Consider the following 14,624-nt stretch of genomic DNA (forward strand, 5'->3'; position numbering starts at 1 on the left):
CCTTAGTATGCATTAAGCCAGGAGACATCACTCTACTCCCCCAAACACAATACATCTTACTGTCCAGAGTTTTAGTTTTACCTTTTTTTAAAGATTTTATTTATTTATTTATTTGACAGAGAGAGAGAGAGAGAGAGATCACAAATAGGCAGAGGGAGGGGGAGAAGCAGGCCGCCCACTGAGCAGGGAGCCCAATTTGGGGCTCGATCCCAGGACCCTGGGATCATGACCTGAGCCGAAGGCAGTTGCTCAACCAACTTGAGCTACCCAGGGGCCCCTAGTTTAACCTTTTTAAACACACACAATAACATGTTTTTTAAATTGTCAATAAAGTTAATAACGACTTCAAAAAATCATTCTGTGCTCATCATTGTTCCTTATATTCTCTTTCTCCTTAGACTGATTTTTTCTTCTTAGATGTACTAAAGTACATCATTTAATAATTCCTTCGGTACAGTTATTTTGTTGTCTATTTTCTTTCTTATGTATGTAGAATTTCAGTTTGCAGACTCATTGTGCCTGGAAAACTTTTTGTTTACTCCCCATGCCCTTGCCCTGGCCATCTGTGCTCACTTCTCCCTATGATTTTATGGTTTTCTCTTTTTGGTTTCCGAGGTCCCAGTTTAGGACCAGTTCTTAACACTGGCTGGGGGTTGGGGGGTGTCTGCTCTTTAGGGATACTAGGAATCACAGATCTTGTCATGGAGCCAGCAGATGGCTTAGTTCAGTGCCTCGTCTTACCATTGTAATGTCTTTCCATGTCCTAGGTTCAAAGCTTGCTAAAAACTATAGCCCTAGGCAATGGTCAGTGGGGGATTTGAGCTTCCTGGTCTGCCAGCTGTGTACCTGGGACCAGTCCCCATCACTCCCATGGAGTACTTTTTTCCTAAGAACAGAACTCCCACCCAGTATTGCCCAGTTCTGGACCCAGAACTTAGCTAGCAGATGGTTTAGCGTCACTCAATACACTGTATTTCCAGTCTGGTTTTGGTCCATGGAGACATGTATCTCATCCTGGAGCACAACTATGTTCCTACTTATCTTCTTGTATATTCTATTACTATATTCTATGATTTTCATGCACTCTGAACAGAACAGGTACATCGAAACATGAATTTACTCTACCAACTTAACAAAACATATTTTATTTTTCCTCCACTTTTCTTTCCATTCCCAGCTACTGGCTCTAGTCATGGCTCTGCTCATCTTTCACCTAAAATACTAACACCTTAATTGGTCTTCCCCTGCCTGCACACTCTCCCCTGAACCCAACTGTCACCAATGCCATTAGAACCATTCATCTTATCTGTCTCCTTGAAATCTTTCAACATCTCTAACTTACCTCAAGATTACAAGTTTCTCAGCATGGCATACAAAGTTCTTCCAAGTTTGATCTCAGCTCACCTTTCTAGATTAACTTCTCAGCTCCTGACACCCACCACCTGACATTCTAGCCAAATCAGATGATTCCTTTTTTCCCCTATGTACAAAAGATGAACTTCCTCTTTCTTGCCTTCCTATGCTCATGCTGTCTCTTCCTGGTATGCTATACCCACACTTACTCCCAACTCCAGCACCCATCTCAGGCTCTGCTTAGCTAGCATTACTAACTCTTCTAAAGTTCAGCCAAGTGTCATTTCCAACCCCCACCCCATAAGTACCCAATAAGCCTGTCTGTGCATCCCCCACACACATTTTATTTTATCACATTGATCTCTATTATAGTTGTTCACCTGTTTGCTTCCCCTCGACCCAGAGCTCTTTGCATAATAACCATCTACTAAACTGAGAGTAAGAAATTTCCAGCAACAACAACAAAAAAAAAAAAAAAAAGAAGAAGAAGAAGAAGAAATTTCCAGCAACACGAGAAGTGGAAGAGGTCTTATAATGTAGAAAATAATGAATAGCATTTTATTAAAAATTTTAAAGTTTTAAAAATTTTTATTAAAAATTTTTCCTGATTTGTTAATGAAAACAGAAGATGAGGAAAATCACAGAAACCTGTAAAGTATGGTTTAGAAAATATTATATCCAGAATACGTAAAGAACTTATACAACTCAAGACACCTGAGTTTAGCTCAGTCAGTTAAGCATCTGCCTTCAGCTCAGGTCATGGTCCCAGGATTCTGGGACTGAGTCCCCACATCGGGCTCCCTGCTCATCGGGGAGTCTTCTTCTCCCTCTCTGCCTGCCACTCCCTGCTTTCTGCTCTCTCTCTTCTCTCTGACAAATAAATACATAAAAATCTTAAAACAAAAAAAACCTCTATAACTCAAGACCAAAAAAACCCAAATACTCCAATTTGAAAATGGGCAGAGGACCTGAATAGACATTTTCCCAAAGACGACATTCAGACAGCCAAGACCCATAAAGAAATACTTAACATCACTAATCGCCAGGGAAAAGCAAATCAGAACCACAATGAGATATCACCTTACGCTTGTCAGAATGGCTAAAATAAAAAAGATAAGAAATAAGTCTTGGTGAGGATGTGGAGAAAAAGGCACCCTCATGCACTGTTGGTGGGAATATAAATTGGTGCAGCCACTGTGGAAAACATACAGAGGTTCCTTAAAAAATTTAAATAAGAAATACCATATGATGCAATAATTCCACTACTGGATATTTACCTGAAGAAAACAAAAACACTCATTCGAAAAGATACAGACACCCCTACATTTATTGCACAATAGCCAAGACAGAGAAGCAACATGACACCATAAAAAGGTCCAGATCTTGACATTTGCGACAACATCGATTGACCTAAAGAGTATTATGCTAGGGGAGCCTGGGTGGCTCAGTCCGTTAAGCAACTGCCTTCGGCTGAGGTCCTGATCCCAAGGTCCTGGTCATTAGGGAGACTGCTTCTTCCTCTCCCTCTGTCCCTCCATCCCCCCACTGGTTCTCTCTCTCTCTCTCATACTCTCTCTCAAATAAATGGATAAAATCTTTTAAGAAAAAAAGAGTATTATGCTAAGTGGAATACGTCAGAGAGAAAGACAAATGTCATATGATTTTCATTCACACAGGGAAACTTAAAAACAAAACAAAAGGATAAACAAAAAGCAGAATGAGACCTATACAGAGAACAGACTGATGACTGACAGAGGGAAGGGGTAGGGGAAAGAAATCATACAATATTTGTCCTTTTATGTCTAACTTATTTCACTTAGCATTACATCTTCAAGGTTCATCCATGTTGGAGCCCGTTATCAGAAATATCATTCCATCTTAAGTCTGTTAACATTTTATTATATGTACACACCACATTTTGTTTATCCATTCACCCATCAATGGACACCTGAGCTGTTTCTACTTTCTGGTCACTGTGAAAATCGCTACTATTAGCACTGGTGTACAAATAACGTTTCAAGTTCCTGTTTTCAATTCTTTTGGGTATATGCTAGATTATATGGTAATACTCTGTTTAATTTTTTGATGAACTACCATAACATTTTCCACAGAGGGTGTGCCATTTTACTTCCCATGAGTAGTGCACAAAGGTTTCCACTTTTTCCACATCTTCACCAATACTGGTTTTTGTGGTGGGTTTTTTTAAATTTTTTTCCCCAAAATAGCCTAGATTCTAATGAGTGTTAAGTTGAAGTGGTATCTCATTGTGGTTTTGATTTGCATTTCTGTAATGACTAGTGATGTTGAGCATCTTTTCTTTTCTTTTTTTTTTTTTTTTTTAAGATTTTATGTGAGAGAGAGCATGCATGAGCAGGGGTGGGGCAGAGGGAGAGGGAGAAACAGATTCCCCACTGAGCATGGAGCCCAACATGGGGCTTGATCCCAGGACCCTGAGATTATGAGCCAAAGTCAGACATTTAACCAACTAAGCGTCTAAGCCAAAGTCAGACGCTTAACCAACTAAGTCACTCAGGTACCCCATTTCTTCATTGTTTTATTGACTATTTGTACACTTTCCTTGGAGAAGTGTCTACTCAAGTCCTTTGCCCATTTAAAAAATTGTGTTACTTGGTTTTTGTTGCTGTTAAGTTCATTTTATCCTTTAATATATATTTCATTTTTATTCAGGAAATTTTTTTTAATTTTAGAAGCTTTTTTAAGATTTCATTTATTTATCTAACATAGAGAGAGAGCACAAGCTCTCTCAGCAGCCAAGGGAGAGGGAGAAGCAGGCTCCCTGCAGATGTGGGGCTTGATCCACACTAGTATGGTGACCTGAGCCAAAGGCAGACTCTTAACCAACTGAGCCACCCAGGTGCCCCTAGAAGCTTTTTGTAACACTCAGCTTGTTTCTTTATCATATACTTTCAAATTCCATTCAAAATTTGCATTTACTTTTTCCTAAAAGTTCTGTGTTAGCTGCATCCCCACTTTAGAGTTCTAAATATATTTTCTTATATGACTTCTTTGATTAAAGAATATGAATTCTTTAGAAATGTGATTTTAAATTTCAAATGTACAGAAGATTTATTTATCTATTTATTTATTTGCTTTTGATACTAATTAAATTGCACGTGGTTAAAGAATACAATCTATAAGATATAGATGCTTCAGTACTGAAGACTTGCTTTGTGGTCTATTGTGTGATTAACTTTTTTTTTTTTTTTAAGATTTTACTTATTTATTTGACAGAGAGAAATCACAAGTAGGTGGAGAGGCAGACAGAGAGAGACAGAGAGGGAAGCAGGCTCTCTGCTGAGCAGAGAGCCCGATGCGGGACTCGATCCCAGGACTCTGAGATCATGACCTGAGCCGAAGGCAGCGGCTTAACCCACTGAGCCACCCAGGCGCCCCTGTGTGATTAACTTTTAATAATTTTTCAAGTCTTTTTCTTTTGTTTTTTGTTTTTTTTTTTAGTTATCGCTATACCCAATGTGGGGCTCAAACTCACAACCCCAAAATCAAAAGTCACACGCTTCTCCAACTCAGCCAGCCAGGTGTCCCTAATTTTTCCAAATCTTGGGAAATACATTTCTCTTTCAATTTCTGGGTAAGAGGTTCTATATACACCTCTTATGGTGTGTGTATAGTGGTAAACACCACTATGATGGTATGCCATATCTGTCAATTTCTCCTTGTGGTTCTATACTTGTTTGCATCTTGCATTTTAAGGTTATTCTATTAGGTGCAATACCTATGTTTTTAGAGCAGCTCTTCAGGAGGTAAATTTTCTTAGTTTTCCTTTAGCTAAGAATATCCCTTCATTCTTTAAGAATATTTTGCCATATATGACTTGGGTTTCAGCACTATAATGTGTTGTTCCACTGTCTTCTGGGATTCATAGTTTCTCTGAAGTCATTCCAATCATTGTTGCCCCGTTAATGCATCATTTTTCTCTGATTGCTTTCAAGATTTTTCTTCTTTTTCTCTGGTTTTCAGCAGTTTGATTATACTATATCTGGGCATGGGTTTCTTTGTTTTTATCCTTTTTCAGGTGCACTGAGTTTGTTGGATTTATAAGTTTGTCTTTTGTTAAATTTGGTGAGCTTTCAGCCATTTTTTTCTTCAAATGCTTTTTTTTTTTCTGTACCACACTCTCATCTCTTTTAGAACTCCAATGTCACAAATGTTAGGCCTTTTGATATTATCTCATAGGATCTTGAGGCTCTATTTTTAAAGTCTTTTTTTCTCTCTGTTGTTCAGAATGGATACATTCTATTCAAGTCATTTCTGTCTTCAAATTCACTGACTCTTTCATTTGTCATAGCCACTCTGCTTTTAAACACACCCACTATTTTTTTTTTCAAATTTCTAGTTACTGTATTTTTCAGTTATAAAATTTCAATTTGGCTTTAACTGCTTCTATTTCTTTTCTTCTCAGAACATGGTTATGATAGCTGTTTTAGAGTCACTGCCTTGTAATCTCAGGTTTGGCATCTTGATTGTCTTCTCACTTGAGAATTTATCAGACTTTTCTGGTTCTTCCTGTGTCAAGTAATTTTTATTTTAATCATATCACAGATATCTGGAATATTTACATGAGACTCTAGGTCTTGTTCAAATTCTATGAAGAATATTTGGGGTTTGGGGTTTTGTCTGTTTGTTTTACCAAGCAATCAACCAGGTTAGGGTCAAACCAAATTGTAACATGCCTTTTGTGAGCTGTGGTCCCAATGTCAGTTCAGTTTTCAAAGTCTCTGCAGTACTATTTGAATCTGTTCTACACATGCATCAGCCAGGGGCCAATCTGATACTTGGAGGGCTGTCTAACCCATAAAGTTCTTATATCCTTTGGTATGCTGTTCAGGAGAGATCCATACTGTATGACTCAGGGGGATCCCAATAATTTATACAACATACAGGACCCCTTTCTTGAGTTTCATCCTATGAACTGCTCCCCCATGGACACTCTAGTTCTCCCACTTCCAATCCTCCCTTTGTGGTCCTCTGTATATAATGTCCTATGATTCCTGAAAAAAGGTATGTCTCTGGGGCCAAGGATAAGAAGAATAAAGAAAGTAAAAAGCAACAGGGATTCCTCCCCACTCTTTTGACCATACTTCCTCTGGTCAGAGAGAAGGAATCCCCTGCTCATTTTTTTTTTTTTAAGATTTTATTTATTTGAGAGAGAGAGAGAGCGTGCAAGAGCATAAGAGGGGAGAAAGTCAGAGGAAGAAGCCGACTCCCTGCAGAGCTAGGAGCCCCATGCGGGACTCAATCCCAGACTCTGGCATCACGACCTGAGCCAAAGGTAGTTACTTAACCAACTGAGCCACCCAGGCACCCCCCAACCCCCACTCATATTTTTAAGAGTCTGCATGGCTACCATTGCTTCCACAAAATTGCAATTTCAGGAGAAAGGCTCGTCAGTTTGGCAGTGCTAAGAGTAAAATAAGAAGTGAATTGTTTCATAAGGCCCCTGTTCCTGCTTCTTAGACCAGAAAGTTCCTTTCTCTTGCAACTTTTTGTTTTGTTTTGTTTATACCCATGCACAGTTCCAGATTCACACTGCCTTAGATTCCAGGCTGGAAAATACAAAGTGCAGGGGAAGGGTTTTAGGGAGTTTGTTGGCAGAGCTTTTGTACTTCAGGTTCTCTTCTCCTTCTCCAATCTACCTCCTACCACTTACTTTTCTGAGTTCTCATATAGCTGCTCCATGCATTCTGCCCAAGGTTTTTAGTTACATTCAATAAAAGGTCAGTGTTTTTTCATTCTATCTTAACCATAACTGGAATCTCCCCAACATTCTTGAAGAATAGCTTTGCTGGATGCAAATTCTAAGTTGACAAGTTATCTGTCAGTACTTTGACAAGATTGTTCCATGTCTTCTGGCTGCCATTGTTGCTCTTAAGAAAGTCTGCTATTCACACAAAGACTATATATTGTATGAACCCAACAGGCATATTTATATGATGTTGTTACATATTCTAAAATAGACAAAACTACAGTAATAGAAAGCCATCAGTGATTACTAGAGCTGGTGGCAAGGAGTGACTACAAAGGGGCCTGGTTCAGTTGGTAAAGCATATGACTCTTGATCTTGAGGTTGTAAATTCAAGTCCCACATTAGGTGTAGAGATTACCTTTAAAAATCTTTCAAAATGGGGGGCATGAAGGAACTTTCTGGGGTGATGGAAATATTCCATGCTTAATTGTGATGATGATTATCAGTTGTCTAAACTCATCAATTTTTAAAACTTAAAATGGGTAAATATTATTGTACCAAATTATACCTCAATTATGCTCAGAGGAAGTCTGGTATCAAACTCTTGTTCTTCTGTAGGTGATCTGTCTTTTCTTTCTAGCTATTTTCATCTTCTATCGGTATTTTACAGTTTTACAACCATGCCCTTAGTAAGATTTCTTCTTCTTCTTTTTTGTTTTTACTACTATTTGGTATATCTTGTGCTTCCTGTTTCTGTGGATTTATGCCAATTCTGGAACATTCTCAGTTATTATTATGTTGACCATTTTCCTCCATTCCATATGGAACTCCACTCAGATGCATGTTTGACTTTTTGTTCCTAGCTATATATTCATTTTTCTTAATCTTTCTTTCTTTTTTCATATTTTCTTTCTTTTCATATTTTCATTTTATCTTTTCCATCTCTAAGTCTTTCAGTATTGCATTTGGGTTATTTTTTTGGATCTCTCTTCCAATTCACTAATTTTCTTTTCAGCTCTCATGCGTCATTTAACTTATCTACTGATTTTTAAATTTCAATATTTTTTCCTCAAAATTTGATTACTCTTTTCTAATATTCTCTTCTTCCTTTTCCACCTATTTTTAATTCCACCTTTTATTTATTTAAATGTTTTATATATACTCATTTTGTACTCTATTTGAGGAGCTTCAGTATCTGTAGGTATTAGATATTGAATTGTTTGTTCCTATTGACTCTTGCTCTGATAACTTATCTGGGCCTGGGGGTTTTTTTTGGTTTGTTTGTTTGTTTTCCTTTTTTTTTTTTGCTAGCTCACATTTACTGTGTGAATTTACTTTGTGAATTCTGAGAGTCCTGGATTAAAGATGATTTTCTCCAGAAGGATTTTTATTTTTTTTGTAGGTGACAGGCCCTACCAGCCTTACCAACTCAAAACTGCTTAAATTTGGGGCACTGGGGTGGTTCAGTAGGTTGAGTATCTGACTCTTAATCTCAGCTTAGGTCTTGATCTCAGGGTTGTGGGTTCAAGCCTTCCATTGGGCTCCATGCTGGGCATGGAGACTACTTTTAAAAAATAATAATGAGGGGCGCCTGGGTGGCTCAGTGGGGTAAAGCCTCTGCCTTCGGCTCAGGTCATGATCCCAGGGTTCTGGGATCGAGGCCCACATCGGCTCTCTGCTCAGCGGGGAGCCTGCTTCCTCCTTTCTCTCTCTGCCTGTCTCTCCGCCTACTTGTGATTTCTGTCAAATAAATAAATAAAATCTTAAAAAAAAACAATAATAATAATGATAAAGCCTTTAAATGTATTGATTGAGTGTTCTCCCAATTGGGTGCACTGTTTAAATCTGAACTCTTCATCCATGAGAGCCAAATTACAAAAATTCAAGGGACACTGATGTATTTTATTTCTTATAACCTATAATCAACAAAGACAGATAGATTTACCAGTTAGTCCCCTTTACCAGCAGGCACACCAGGCCACCCTTTTCCCTGAGGGAATGGTCCCTGGGTATTTTGGCTTTGTACAGGGGGTGAATGGAATGCAGGGATCAGCTTTCTTACTTTCTGTGAGCACAAGGCCGAGTTTTCCATTAAACCCATGATCTTGGGGCGCCTGGGTGGCTCACTGGGTTAAAGCCTCTGCCTTCGGCTCAGGTCATGATCCCAGGGTCCTGGGATCGAGCCCTGCATCGGGTTCTCTGCTCAGCAGGGAGCCTGCTTCCCCCACTCTCTCTCTCTGCCTGCCTCTCTGCCTACTTCTGATCTGTCAAATAAATAAGTAAATAAAATCTTTAAAAAAAAAAAAAAAAAACATGATCTTTCACCCATGAGTATAAATACCCCAAGCTCCTGGTTCCTAGAATCAACATTGCCCCAAGAGCAGACAGAGCTTCTGGGTTCCCTCACTCTGATTTCAGGCTACTCTTCAATTATTTAGTCATTAAGGATTTCCCTTATTTTTTGAGGACTCTGAAATGCATTTAAAAGTATGCTAGCTGTAACTGATCCAGCACGTGGATGTTTTATGACAGGAGGGTATTTTAACACACCTAATCCACCATACTGCCAGAAGCAGTGGATGGCTATGCAAAGAAACAAAATGGGTCCTTAAATGTCAAAGGAAAGATTGATTCCCATCTTATTTTTATGCCAGGATATCTTTAACTCTTTTCTGATAATAAAACAGGTTTCATCTTTGCCATTAGTACCTGTATTACACTAAAAATTTACAACAGAATGTTGCTTTTATGACATCTACTTTTAAAAGTGAAATCAAGAAATTTCATTCAACTAGATACAGCAGTCAATCAAGTTTATGAATACTCTCCATGAAAGTAATCTAAAAGGAAACATTAAGTACTGGGAATCTCTAGATCACTTTAATGTTGTGCTTTACTTATTTAGTTTTGTTTGTTTGAAACATCTCATAAGATATTTACTATACACAAATTAAGTATTTACTGAATATCTTCGATATACAAGTTACCCATTCTTGGCTCTTTGGGGTATACAAAAATAATTAAGACAGGATTCCTGTTCAAATTAAGTTCTGTGATCCAAACAAGAGTTATTGCACCATAAAATTAACTTTAATTATAAGAAAATTAGTTGTCTTAAAAATGTTCAAAATTCAAAGGAGGAAAACTTTACAGCCATTTGTGGACTGAAATTAGGAAAAATGAATAGGCAAAACTTTACTGAAAAGATCAGATCAACATGGGCCAGGAAAGATGATTAAGATCCTGATATGCTGCGCCTGGTGAGGGTGGGGATGGGTGGGGGGGTGGGCATGGGTTGGGCGGGCAGGTCAGAGGTGGTGGCGATCAGCGTCCCAGGGAGTGTAGCAAGTGTTGGAGGGCAGGGAGTCCCCAACCCCTGAGTCCCCAATGTAGCCCCCATATGAGCTTGCAGTATTCTCCTTGTATGATCAGTCCCATTGTTGGTGGCACTGTTCGCCTGGAGTGTGGCTCAGGACTGGGGTGGGGAGATGAGTGGCAGCACGCTGGGCTGGAGATGAGGGAGAGTTAGGGAGGCCTCTGCTGCTGTGACTGTGAGCCCTGGTCAATGATGACACGACCACTGAGCAATCAGAGTTCTAGAACCAGATGATGGAATGTGTGCTAAGAATGGACTGAGACCAGAAGAGAAAAAAGAAAAAAAAGAAAAAGATCCTGATATGCTGGCAGGGAGTGACTTGGGGCAGAGAGAAATTCTCGGTGAAGTGAACTGTGAAAGTAAATACATAAAAACAAAAAAGTATGGGATGTGTTTAGAAAATAGTAAGCAGGGCACCTAGGTGGCTCAGTCAGTTAACTGACTCAATTTTGGCTCAGGTCATAATCTCAGGGTGGTGGGACTGAGCCCTAGGTCAGGCTCAGCGCTGGGGGTGTAGCCGGCTTAAGAGTCTCTCTCTCTGTCTGTACATCCCCCTCTTCTCTGTCTCCCTCTCTCCCGGAAGGAAGGAAGGAAAGAAGGAAAGAAGATGGACATCGTAAGTAGCTGAATATGGAACAATTAAAACTCCAGATACACTGACTCTAGTTTAATCTTCTTCAAATATGTCATGCCCTTTTCCAATTCCAAACCTCAAAAATTATCTCTTTTTCTTGGAACATCCTCACCCAACTCCACAATGCATGATAAATACCTATCAGTTTTTTAGGAAAGCAACTGGCCTACAAATCAGATTCAATAAATACAAATAACCCAAAATATAGCATCAATTTATCACGGAACTCATTTATGCCTCTTATGGCAATTATTAAGCTGTACTATAATGTAGTATCTTTTTCCATGCCCATCTCACTTTACTAGAGTGTGAGCTCCTGAAAACAAGGGCTATGACTTACTCCAACCCACCAATTTATATCATATACATATATGTGTGTGTATACATACATTTATAATCCTCACAATAGGAAGAGAAGGATAGGAGGAGGAAAGGAGGACAAGCCTGTAGGCTTCCATGCAAGCACTGCAAGAACTTTGGCAGACAGTGCAGAACCACAACACGCCACAGGCTGATGAGGAAAGATGTAATGAAAAGACTCAAAGGCTGTGCAGCACCCAGGACAGTAGCTATAAGCTGTGTAGGGCTACTGAGAACTTGAAACAGAGTTAGTTCAAAATGAGACGTGCTTGAGGTATAAAATACACACTAGGTTTCAAAGACATGAGGGGGAAAAAGGTGTAAAATATCTCAATAATTTTATAATGATTACATGAGAAAGATAATATTTTAGGAATACTGGGTTAAATGAAATATATATTGAAATATATATATTAAATGAAATATATTATTAAAATGATGTTAGGGCACGTGGCTGGCGAAGTTGGCGGAGTGTGTGACTCTTGATCTTGTGGTTGTGAGTTCGGGCCCCACACTGGGTGTAGAGAATACCTAAAAATAAAATCTTTAATTACATAATTAGAGAAATAATTAAATAATTATATGACGTTCAGCTGTGTTTCTTATTACTTTTTTTTTTTTTAAGATTTTATTTGTCTGAGAGAGCAACCAGAAGCACACAGAGTGGCAGGCAGAGGCAGAGAGAGAAGCAGGCTCCCTACTGGACATGGAGCTGGATGCAGGACTTGATCCCAGGATCCTGAGATCATGACCTGAGCCGAAGGGTAGCGGCTTAACCAACTGAGCCACCCAGGCGTCCCTCTTATTACATTTTAATGCTGCTACTAGAAAACCTAAAATTACCCATGTGGCTTACATTGTATTTCTCTTGAACAGTGCTATTCTCAGAGTATTAACCTAAAAGATCAGAAAATTTGGGAAACTATGGTACGCTATAATAAGGGAATCAAGAGGAAGAACGGTTTCATAGAAAAGATGAGCTTGACTTAGAATAAGTTTGACTAAAGGGATCCAAGAGATAAAAATGCAGGGCTAGAAAGAAGAAAAGTCTATCATGGGAATACAGAATTAGGAAAACTCTACAGGGATAAGACAGTTGAAATTCTGGAAGAATATGTGAGTCCCCACAGAAAATTTTTAGATCCCTCAGCTTAGAAGGAAGAAGAGGAAGATGTACGTAGTTTTCTCAAAGGGCAGGAAGAGCTAGTAACCTAGCTGGCATCCCAAGTTGGATCTCTGAAATCCTTACCTGCAGCAACATCATAATTTCAGAGTATTCTGGGCTGAATATATTTGAAGTCAAAAACAGGGATTTAAATATATTAGATGCTGTTGCCAATGAAAAGTGCATTCTGAATTCGAACAGATAACTCTCTACATGTTTGATTTATAAACAAACAAAATCCCTGCAAATTAGTTTCTGTTATAATAAAATGGATACATAGGTTTAGGCATGTGAACCTTTTTACTTATTACTCCTCCAGGACAGATACTTCTCTGTTTAATAGTATGGATTTATATACTACATTAAACCACTGAAAATAGTAACTGAAAAAAAAAAAATTTGAAGTTCAAAATCCACATATCCTCCACATTTCTTTTTATTTTTACAGAACACAAGAAATTTGCAGCATTTTTAAGCAAAAGGTTGTTTTTAACTAAACTCTCAAATTTCTTCAATATAGAACTATGCAAATATAAGGAGCATCATTTCAAAGTATAAAATACACTTTTCTCCGAGGAGATTTAGTAACTCCTGTAGCCCCAAAGATATAACAAAGTGCATAATCAAGAAAAGCAAGTTAACTCTTAGTTCATAAGTGTTCAGATATAACGCATTTTAATGGACAAAAGTCTGTGTTTTGTGAAAAAAATTTCCAGCAAAGGATATCCCACAACTCACAAACTTTGGCATTATAAAATTATTTTAATTTTCCCAGCATAAAATTATAAATCAAGACACACTGCCAAATGGGTTTTTTGTTGGGAATTTTAGCATTTTTAATTTATTTGCCAAGAATCCCTGGACTTAATGGATATACAATGTAGATGAGGGAAAAACACACGTACATGTGTCATTACAATGCAAGGTATGGTAAGTCCCTTACATATGGTTCACAGGCATGATCACCTCTGCCTGAAGAGAAAATCACAGGAGGAGGCATTTGTTTGGGCCAACACTGACAGATAAAAAAAGATTAAAATCCTAGCAGGGGGAACCTAAGTGGCTCAGTCGGTTAAGCATCCAACTCTTGATTTCAGCTCAGGTCATGATCTCAGGGTCGTGGGATCCAGCCCTGCACTGGGCTCCACACTCAGCATGGAGACTGTTTGAGATTCTCTCTCCCACTCCCTCCGTACCTCCCTCTCACCCCGGCTCTTGCTCATCATGCTTTCGCTCTCTCAAATAAAAAAAGATTTTTATAAATAAATAAATAAAATCCCAGTGGAAGAAAAACATAAATAAGAGCCAGAGACTTGAGTAAATGAGGTACACATATGAGAAAGAGTGAGTGGTCTAGGTTGGCTAGAAGTTACAGCATGTGGAGAAAAGTAGTGAAAAACAACAACAGAAAATTAAGTTGGATCCAGACTGTGGAGGGCACTGAAGGGCAGGCTGAGAAGATGGCGCAGGCTTGGGGGAGCAATGTATCAGCTGTGAGCCTAATGCAGAGGGAAGCAAATCCCAGAACAGTGGCTGTAAGCACACAGCACTGGCCACCGGGTAGTGAAGGCAACAGGAAGCCGAGGGAGCCTGACCAGCGCCATGCCAAGGTACCTGCTCTCTGAGCACAATGTCGTACTGCCCGCTGGCAAAGGAAACAACATGTGCACGTATTCAGTTTTTTGCTATGTTTCAGAGGCCTCTTTTGGGGCAACCAGCCGAGCCTTTAAGAAAGAAAACAAATTTTTATCACATGCGTAGGGAAATCTGCCTTTTCCTGAATGGATTCCAGGCTGGACAGGCTGAGAAGAGCCATCTGCTCATAGCGGCGGCAGCGGCAGGAACCGGGGCGGCACACTTGCTCGCACGCATGGGCTCTTCCCTTTGCTGGCTGCCTCGGCCCAAGCTGCCTGCCCTGAGATTCCTTTCAGATGTGCAGTGAGAGTCACATTCTACTGCTCACTGAATGAAGGCTGGGAAGCTTGAGGGGAAACATTCAGTCGCTAAGAAA

General features: G+C 39.3%; 1 protein-coding gene and 1 non-coding gene across 2 annotated transcripts in view; one reads left to right on the plus strand and one right to left on the minus strand.

Annotated features, from left to right (window-relative positions):
• The window catches only part of HIBADH (3-hydroxyisobutyrate dehydrogenase), a 106,276-nt gene that overhangs the window by 27,936 nt on the left and 63,716 nt on the right, over positions 1–14,624 (minus strand). The gene's annotated exons all lie outside the window — the stretch shown is intronic.
• On the plus strand, positions 10,638–10,719 carry LOC123387117. Its single transcript, XR_006601474.1, has one exon.

The sequence above is a fragment of the Mustela putorius genome, unplaced genomic scaffold (assembly GCF_011764305.1).
Source record: "Mustela putorius furo isolate JIRA1106 unplaced genomic scaffold, ASM1176430v1.1 tig00003845_pilon_pilon_pilon, whole genome shotgun sequence".
Lineage (NCBI taxonomy): Eukaryota > Metazoa > Chordata > Mammalia > Carnivora > Mustelidae > Mustela > Mustela putorius.